The 10,309-nt window shown below is 39.4% G+C and overlaps 1 pseudogene; it reads right to left on the bottom strand.

Annotated features, from left to right (window-relative positions):
- Nucleotides 1–242: 242 nt before the first annotated feature.
- Nucleotides 243–1,073, bottom strand: LOC118996144 (pre-mRNA-splicing factor 18-like; annotated as a pseudogene).
- Between the last annotated feature and the right edge of the window lie 9,236 nt (nucleotides 1,074–10,309).

Raw genomic sequence — 10,309 nt, 5'->3', positions numbered from 1 at the left:
AATAAGGGGGGGAAGAATTTTTGAACTTAGTTTTTCAACTATTTAAAATATAAGCACAGAAATCTGTTTGTAGGCAGATGTGATATGAACACCAAGACACTTCTTAAATTCAAGAACTACATTAGGTAGAACCCAGAGTCTAGAAAATCCATTTTTCTTCTTCCCTTGTTCCTGTTGGTAATTCCAGAAGTCCATACTATGCTCCCTTAAATTCCTTGTTATCTACACATCATACACAGATTTCAGAGTGCATTGTACTCCACACATTTTGAGGGAGCTGCAGGAAAGTGCTTCTCGCAAATAGTCATTAACCTCTTCAATCCCTGAATATATTTCCTCTGCGTCTCATCATGTAAAATATGTGCAACATGCTTGGAGAAAAAATTTTCACTACCAGTTTTAGCATGGATGCCAACCATAGTGACATCAATGAGCCAAGGGATATTTCCAATGACTATCTGAAGATAAGCATCACTAGCCTTCACATATTTTCTCTGCAACATGAAATGTAATACTATCTGTTATGAATTCTTTATTATCAGCAGAAAGACCTCTTTTCTGTGCATTTGTGAAAAGGGGTCTGAGAGAGGTCTTGGTCTGTTTCTGCATAGCACCGTTCAGTTTACCCTGCACACTGCAATTCACATAGTCTTCTCTGCCATTCAATGATTTAGCCCACATGTGGAGAGGGACTTAAGGAATTTGGTAATGATGCCCATGTCTTTATGATCATCACCTTTTCCTAAAGATTCTCCCAATGCCTTTAACTCTTCTATTGTGGTGTTTTCCTCATAAAATTTTCAGTCATTCTGTGTGTCTTCTTCTCCAGATTCCTGACCACCCGTAAGTTCATTGAATTATTGCTAATCAAACCTATCTAAAGTTGCTTTCAGATTATTCCTCAATTGCTTGCCAACATTTGGTGTGAGGATCTCTATTTTAGTTCAACATTGAAAAGTGCCATAATCAGTTTCTCAAAATAGTCTGATTTTTCCAATTTTCAAAGAGGAAATGAGGAGGGATTTCTTGTCCCCTGGCTTCTTTTTTTCTTTGTTGGCTTTTTTTTTCTCCATGAAATTGAAGGCATATTCCACACATAGGTTCTGATCCTCCACCAGCTGACTCTTCCAGAGACTCTCCAACTTCAGAATGTCTATGTTGCTGGTGTTTATGCTAGAGTTTCCCTCTCCAGCTCCTCCAGCCAAACATTACCCAGTGGGCATAGCTGATCAACCTCTTTGGGCAATTTGTTTTGAAGAGGATTAGAACATTTTTTTATTGAGGATATAAAATGAACAAAGCTCCTACCTTCGAATACTATAAACTAGAATGAGAATAAATTTAAATTGAATATTTAAAAATACGGCGAGACTCTTATTAAATTGAAAGTTTAGGACAATATTTGGACCTTTTAAAATATTTACACCCTGGCTGGTGTAGCTCAGTGGATTCAGTGCGGGCCTGCGAACCACACGATCGCGGTTCGGTTCCCAGTCAGGGCACATGTCTGGGTTGCAGGCCAGTCCTCAGCAGCGGACTCATGAGAGGCAACCATACATTGATATTTCTCTCCTTCTCTCCTTCCCTTCCTCTCTAAAGATAAATAAATAAAATCTTAAAAAAAATAAAATATTTACTTAATTATTTTTCAAGTACAGTTTTCTGTCTATTACTCCCATCCCAAACCACTCCCCTGTGCACCCCTCCTCCCTCCCATTTCCACCCTTCTTGGTTGTTGTCCATGTATTTTTTCTATTTGCTCCTCTAAATCCCTGCCCTATTTCCCCTGAATTCCCTTCCCTCTCCCCTCTGGTCGCTGTCCCTCTGTTCTCCATTTCAGTGTCTTTGGTTATATTTTGCTTGCTGGTTTGTTTTGTTGTTTAGCTTCCTGTTAAAGGTGAGATCATATGGTATTTGTATTTCACCACCTGGCTTATTTCACTCAGCATAATGCTTTCCAGTTCGATCCATGCTGCTGCAAAGAGGAGGAGCTCCTTTCTTTTTGCTGCATAGAATTCCATTGTGTATATGTACCACAGTTTTTTGATCCATTCATTTACTGACGGACACCTAGGTTGCTTCCAACTCTTGGCTATTGTAAATTATGCTGCTATGAACATTGGGGTGCATAGGTTCTTTGGGATTGGTGTTTTAGGGTTCTTAGGATACAATCCTAGCAGTGGAATTGCTGGGTCAAAAGGCAGGTCCAATTTTAGCTCTCTGAGAAAATTCCATACTGTTTTCCATAATGGTTGTACCAGTCTGAAATCCCACCAACAGTGGACCAGAGTCCCCTTTTCCCCACACCTTCCAACATTTATTGTTTATTGCTTTGTTTATGATAGCCATTCTCACCAGTGTAAAGTGGTATCTCATTGTGGTTTTAATTTGTATCTCTCTGATAGCAAGCGATATTGAGCTTCTCTTCATGTGTCTCTGGATCCTCTGTATGTCCTCCTTGCAGAAGTGTCTGTTCAAGTCCTTTCCCCATTTTTAATTGGGTTAGTTCTTTTCTTAGAGTGAAGTTGTGTGAGTTCTTTGTATATTTAGGAGATTAAACCTTTGTCTGAGGTATCATTGGCAAATATGTTTTCCCATACATTTGATTCTACTTTTATTTTAATGCTGTTTTCTTTAGCCATGCAGAAGCTTTTTATTTTGATGAAATCCCATTTGTTTATTCTTTCCTTTATATTTCTTGCTCTAGGGGACATATCAGTAAAAATGTTGCTACATGAAATATTTGATATTTTCCTGCCAATATTCTCCTCTAGGACTTTAATGGTGTCACGGCTTATATTTAAGTCTTTTATCCACCTTGAATTTATTTTGATCTATGGTGTAAGTTGGTGCTCAAGTTTCATTTTTTTACACATACCTGTCCAGTTCTCCCAACACCATTTGTTGAAGAGGCTATCTTTACCCCATTTTATGTTACTGCCCCCTTTGTTGAATATTAATTGACTGTAGAGAGTTGGATTTATTTCTGGGTTCTCTATTCTGTTCCATTGGTCTATGTGCCTGTTTTTATGCCAGTACCAGGCTGTTTTGATTTCAGTGGCCTTGTAATACAGTTTGATATCAGGTATACTGATCCCTCCTACTTTGTTCTTCTTTCTCAACATTGCAGCTGCTATTTGGGGTCATTTATGGTTCCATATAAATTTTGAAGTGTTTGTTCTATGTCTGTGAAATATGCCATTGGTACTTTAATAGGTATTGCATTAAATCTTTAAATTGCTTTGGGTAGTATGGACATTTTGATGATGTTAATTCTTTCAATCCATGAACACGGTATATGTTTCCATTTGTTTGTGTCTTCCTTGATTTCTTTCTTCAATGTTGTGTAGTTTTCTGCATACAGGTTTTTTACCTCCTTGGTTAGATTTATTCCCAGATATTTTATTTTTGTTTTTGCTATATTGAATGGGATTTTTTTCTTGATTTCTGCTTCTGCCGATTCATTGTTAGCATACAAAAATGCCTTTGATTTCTGGATGTTGACTTTGTAAACCTCTGTTTTGCCAAATTCATTTATTAGTTTGAGCAGTTTTTTGGTAGAGTCCATAGGATTTTCCATGTACACTATCATGTCATCTGCAAACAATGGCAGTTTTTTTCCTCCTTTCCAATTTGGATGCCTTTTATTTCCTTTTCTTGCCTGATCGCTGAGGCTAAAACTTCCAATGCTATATTGGATAGAAGTGGTGAAAGTGGACAACCTTGTCTTGTTCCTGATCTTAGTGGAAAAGCTTTTAGTTTTTGCCCATTGAGTATGATGTTGGCTGTAGGTCTTTCATATACGGCCTATATTATATTGAGGAATGCTCCCTCTATTCCCATTTTGCTGAGTGCCTTTATCATAAATGGGTGTTGTACCTTGTCAAAAGCTTTTCCCCCATCTATTGATATGATCATGTGAATTTTGTCTTTCCTTTTGTTTCTGTGATGTATTACATTTACTGATTTGCAGACATTGAACCATCCTTGCATCCCTGGGATGAATCCCACATGGTCATGGTGTATGTTCTTTTTGATGTATTGTTGGATGCGATTTGCTGATATTTTGTTGAGAATTTTAACATCTATGTTCATCGGTGATACTGGCCTGAAGTTTTCTTTCTTTGTTGTGTCTCTATCTGCTTTTGGAATTAGGATGGTGCTGGCTTCATAAAAAGAGTTGAGAGTTTCCCATCATTTTAGATTTTTTGGAATAGTCTGTGAAGAATAGGGGTTAGCTCTTCCTTAAGTGCTTTCTAGAATTCTCCTGTGAAACCAGCTCATCCAGGGCTTTTGTGTGTTGGGAGGTTTTTGATTACTGCTTCAATTTCATCTGCTATTATTGGTCTGTTCAGGTTTTCTGCTTCTTTTCACTGAGTTTTGGAAGACAATATTTTTCTAGAAATCTGTCCATTTCACCTAGGTTTTCAAATTTCTTGGCATACAGTTCTGCATAGTGATTCCTTACAATCCCCTCTATTTCTGTGGTATCAGTTGTAATCTCTCCTCTTTCATTTCTGATTGTGTTTATTTGTGTCCTTTCTCTTCTTTTCTTGATGAGCCTACTTAAAGGTTTGTCTATTTTGTTTATCTTTTCAAAAAACAACTCCTGATTTCATTGACTTAGAATTGTGCTTTTAGTCTGTATGCCATTTAATTCTGCTCTGATCTTGGTTATTTCCTTCCTTCTACTTGCTCTGGGCTGTCTTTGTTGTTGTTCCTTGAGTTCTTGCTGGTGTAGGGTTAGGTTGTTTATTTGAAATGTTTCTATCTTCTTTAGGTAAGCCTGTATTGCTATGATCTTCCCTCTCAGGACTGCCTTCACTGTGTCCCATAAGTTTTGTGTTGTTGTGAGTTCATTTTCATTTGTTTCCAGGAACTTTTTGATTTCTTCCCTAATTTCATTCTTGGCCCATTCATTGTTTAATAGCATACCATTCTGCCTCCATGATTTTGGGTGTTTTGGTGTTGGTTTCTAATTTCAGTCCCTTGGAGTCAGAGAAAATGCTTGGTATGATTTCAATTTTCTTGAATTTGTTGAGGCTCATTTTGTGTCCTATCATGTGGTCTATCTATGAAAATGTTTCATATGCATTTGAAAAGAATGTGTATTTAGCTTCTTTGGGATGAAGGGCTCTATATATATATCAGTCAAGTCCATTTCATCTAGGGTTTTGATTAATGCTGCAATATCTTTGTTGATATTTTGTTTGGAAGATCTGTCCATTTTTGACAGTGGGGTATTAAAATCCCCTACTATAATTGTGTTTCTGTCAATATCTTTCTTAAAATCCTCTAAGAATTTATATATAGAAGAATTTTATATATGAGAATATATAAAATCCTTATATATTTGGATGCTCCTATGTTGGGTGCATATATATTTATGATGTTAATGTCTTCTTGGTTGATTCTTCCCTTGAGTATATGAAGTGACCTTCTGTGTCTCTATCTATGGCTCTTTTTTCTAAGTCTATTTTGTCTGATATTAGAATTGCTACCCTGGCTTTTTTTTTCTTGTCCATTTGCTTGGAAAATTTGTTTCCATCCTTTCACTTTTAGTCTGTGATGGTCTTTTGTCCTGAGATGGGTCTCCTGTAGGCAGCATATGTGTGGGTCTTGCTTTCTTATCCATTTAGCTATTCTATGTCTTTTGATTGGAGCATTTAATTCATTTATGTTTAAGGTTATTATTGATAGGTACTTTTTCATTGCCATTTCTGTACTTGTGTTCCTCTCTGTCTTTCTCTTTTCCTTCCTTTCCTTAAAGCAGTTATTTTAGTATTTCTTGTAGAGCTGGTTTGGTGGAGGCATATTCTTTTAGACTTCTTTTGTCTTGGAAGCTCTTTATTTGGCCTTCTATCTTGACTGAGAGCCTTGCTGGGTAAAGTAGCCTTGGTTGCAGGCCTCTGGTTCTCATTACTTGGAATACTTCTTGCCATTCTCTTCTTGCTTGGAGTGTTTCCATTGAGAAATCAGTAGCCAAACTTATTGGGGCTCCCTGGTATGTTACTTCCTTTTTCTCCCTTGCTTCCTTTAAGATTCTCTCTTTGTCTTGGAATTTTGCCATTTTAATGATGATGTGTCTTGAAATGGGCCTCTTTGAGTTCCTCTTGCTTGGGACTCTCTGTGATTCCTGGATTTGTGTGACTTTTTCTCTCATCAAATTAGGGAAATTTTCCATCATTACTCTTTCAAATAGGTTTTCTATCCCTTGTTCTTCTACTTTTCCTGGTATTCCTATCATTTGGATATTATTATGTTTCATATTGTCTTGCTTTTCTCTTAATCCCTCTTTATTCTTTCTGAGCCTCTTTTCCTTTTCTTGCTCTTTCTGGGAGATTCTTTCTACTGTGTCCTCCAACTCACTGATCTGATCTTCTGCCTCATTGATCCTGCTTTTCATTCCTTCTACTGTGTTCTTCAGTTCCGAAATTGTATTCTTTATTTCCTCTTGGCCTTTGCTGATCGTTTCTATTTCCTTTTTCATGTTGATATAGTTTGTGGTGAGTTCATTGAAGCTCCCCTGTAGTTTCTGGTAGCTCATTGTGAGCTCTTTGAATTTCCTGATAACCAGTGCTTTGAATTCAATATCTGATAGTTGACTTGCCTCTATTTCATCTAACATTCTTTTTGAGACTTCCACCTTTCCTTTCATTTGGGCATTGTTTCTTCATCTTCCCATTGTTTGTGTTGCTCTTCTTCTTGGCCTCAGCTTCTTAAATTGATCTGTTCTGACTCCTTGGGTTTATGGTGTGAACTTCTGTTGTAGAATACCTGTGAGGTTCAGTGGTGCAGACTCCTGCAGGTATCTTGATGTTCTCTGCTTCCACCTACTCCTTTCTTTGTGTGTGTGTGATAAGTTGGAGGGGGAAGCAAAATTGTTTATGACTCCAGTATAGTACTTTATGATATTTACATTCTCAGCCGGTAGAGAAGAGATAGAAGATCTTTAGGCTTTATATAGTGTTAACTGTAATCTTCAACCCAACTTGCCACTTTTAAGAGAGGATGGACCAAAGATAAGTTTCTTGTTAGGGAGGGAAGGGTTGTGAGTTGGATCTAGATAGCATTGCGGTTTCAGGCGGTCAGATTTTAAGGTAAGTTGGGAGTAAAGAATAGTAACTAGGTATAGCATGTGAGCAAATAGAGTTAATCACTACAGTAATAGAGTTCAGGAACCTCTAAAGTTGGCTAAGACCCAAGAGATGTGTTGTGAAGTATTTACAGTGGTATAGAAAGCAACAAACAAACAAACAAACATAAAAAAAAGAAAAGAAAAAAGTGCAGGAGAAGGGAGGAAAAAGCAGTAAGTTTGGGATGAAAGGAAGAAGGACTAAAACAGGAAAAAAAAGGAGAGGAACAAAGTATTGAAAGATAAAGCAATAATGAAATTTAAGAAATATAGGATTACTGGGAAAAAAAGTTAAAAAAAGAAAAAAATACCTTCCCTTGTTGGTTTCAAACTGTCCAATTCGGTTTTTATGGTTTCAGCAGGACTTCTCTGTGGGCTGGGTTGTAGGTGCAGGTGCACACACGCGCCAGCCCAGCTACCAGACTGGGGTGTGGGTGCCCACACACCCAACAGGCTGCCTGGGTCCCACAGGATCTGGTATGGTCATTCCCAATCCTGTGGCTGGGTGAGAAGCAAGGCAAGCTGCCTTCGCAGAACACTTCAGTCCACTTTCCAATAAAAACTTCTCCAGAAGGCCTGCCTCTCAGCCCAGCCCCACTCCCCAGCCCCACCGGTTACAACAATGCTCCTCTCAAATCTCCCAGGCTGGTGGGCTGGTGGGCTGGCAGGGTGGCGACCACAGAGATCACAACAGGACACAGCCCCCTGTCCTTGCCACCTTCCCTGCAAACCTAGGCAGACAACTCTCTGCCCAGTGCCGCCCAGCCCCACCTAGATGGGGAGGGAGGGAGCCAGCTCTCTTCCAAGGACCCCACAACTGGCCTGAGGCTCCCACAGAGTCCGCTGCAGATCCGCCAGGTGTTGGGCTCCCAATGAGTCCTCCGTGGCAGGCTCCCCCTGCGTTGGCTGCAGATAGAAACCTCGGACGCTGACCGCGGCAGCAGCGGTGGCCCCGAGGCCACCAGGCACTGGCCAAGGGCCGCTGCCCCACACCGCCCTTGACTTTACTCAGGGTTGTAGCGCTCCCGATGAGTCCCCTGTGGCAGAGGCCCCTGTTGCCAGGTGCAGATGGGAAGCCTTTGGACGCCAACTGCAGCAGCAGTGGTGGCTCCGGGCCGCTAGGCGCTGGCTGAGGGCCACAGGCCACCACCGCTTTCGTCTTTACTCACCAACCTGAGACCCCACGGACCTGTAGCTGTCTGGTCCGTCACCATCTCTGGTCTCTTATTTTCATAAATGCTGGGGAATTGTTGGTTGGGGACTTGATTGTGCTGTTCCTCAGTAGATCTGCCAGGATTTTCTCCCGGGGTTACAAGAACTGGGGTTTCTCTGTCCTACTCCGCCGCCATTTTCCTGGAACTTTTTCGGCAATTTTTTAATTGGTATGTCTGTTCTCCTATTTTTGAATTTTAAGTGTTCTTTGTGCATTTTGGATAATGATCTCTTATCAGATGTATCTTTTGAAAGTATTTTCTCCCAGTCTGGCTTGTCTTCTCATTCTCTTGGCATTGTCTTTTTCAAATTAGAAACTTTTCTCACTTTTTTAAAAGTAATTGGATAGAGGGGGAAGGGACTATTCAAAGAACATGTATGAATGACCCATGGACATGAATAACAGTGTGGAAATTGACAGTGGGAGTGAGGGGTGGGAAGGGCAAATGGGGAAAAGTTGGCACAACTGTAGTAGAATAACAACAAAAATATTAAAACTTAAAAAATAATTATTCTAAATAAAATTATTTGATTAGCACATGCTCCTGTGATAATCTTTTTACATATACTTTATTGATTATGCTATTACAGTTTTCCCAATTTTCCCCCTTTATCCCCCCTTCACCCTGTACCCCTCAATCCTCTAGCATTCCTTCCCTTAGTTCATGTCCATGGTGTACATATAAGTTCTTTGACTTCTCTGTTCCCTATACCATTTTTGACCTCTCCCCATCTATTCAATGCCTACCAATTATGCTGCTTTTTCCCTGCACCTTTTCCCTGCTATTCTTCCCTTCCCCACTCCACTGGAAGCCCTCCATGTGATATCCATTTCTCTGATTCTGTTCCTCTTCTAAATGTTTGCTTAGTTTCTGTTTTCATTGTTTTTCTTTCTTTTGGGGGGTGTTCATTTGTTGATAGTTGTGAGTTTGTTGTCACTTTACTGTTCATAGTACTGCTCTTCCTTTTTGTAGGTAAGTCCCTTTAACATTTCATATAATAATGGCTTGGTGATGATGAACTCCTTGAATTTGACCTTATCTGGGAAGCACTTTATCTGCCCTTCCATTCTAAATGAAAGTTTTGCTGTGTAAAGTAATCTTGGATGCAGGTCCTTGCCATTCATGATTTCAAATACTTCTTCCCAGCCCCTTCTTGCCTGTAAAGTTTCTTTTGAGGAATTAGCTGATAGCCTTATAGGAATTCCTTTGCAGGTAACTCTTTTCTTTCCTCTTTCTACTTATAAGATTCTCTCTTTGTCTTTGCATGGGTAACTTAATGATGATGTGCTTTGGTGTGTGCCTCTTTGGGTCCAAATTCTTTGGGACTCTCTGAGCTTCCTGGATGTCTTAGAAGTCTATTTTCCTTGCCAGATTTGGGAAGTTTTCCTTCATTATTTGTTCAAATAAGTTTTCAATTTCTTGCTGCTGTTCTTCTCCTTCTGACACCCCTATAATTCAGATATTGGAACATTTCAAATTGTCAAAGAGGTTGAAAAGTCTCTGTTCATTTTTTTTTTGAATTCTTGTTTCTTCATTCTGTTCCAGGTGGATGTTTATTTCTACCTTTTTCTTTTTTCAAATCTTTATTTATTTATTTCTTATTTTTATTGCTGTTCAACTACAGTTTTCTGCATTTTCCCTACACCCCTCCCCACCCCAGTACTCCCTGCCTCACTCTCTCATTTCCATCCCCATTATTATTGTCCTAGTACCCTTTATAATTGCTCCTGTAAACCCTTCATCCTTTCCCCCTTTTCTCAATTTCAATGACTTTGGCTCTACTTTACTTGCTTGTCCATTTTGTTGATTAGGTTCCTGTTAATGGTGAGGGCACATAGTATTTGTCTTTCACTGCCTGGCTTATTTCACTTAGCATAATGCTCTCCAGTTCCATCCATGCTGTCACATAGGGTAGGGGCTCCTTCTTTCTTCTGCATAGAATTAAATTGTGTAAATGTAC

This window comes from Sturnira hondurensis, unplaced genomic scaffold, assembly GCF_014824575.4.
Source record: "Sturnira hondurensis isolate 20B ecotype Veracruz unplaced genomic scaffold, ASM1482457v3 Scaffold0010857, whole genome shotgun sequence".
Taxonomy (NCBI): Eukaryota; Metazoa; Chordata; class Mammalia; order Chiroptera; family Phyllostomidae; genus Sturnira; species Sturnira hondurensis.
Note: the sequence above shows the minus strand (reverse complement) of the source record. Positions and strands in the feature narration are given on the sequence as shown.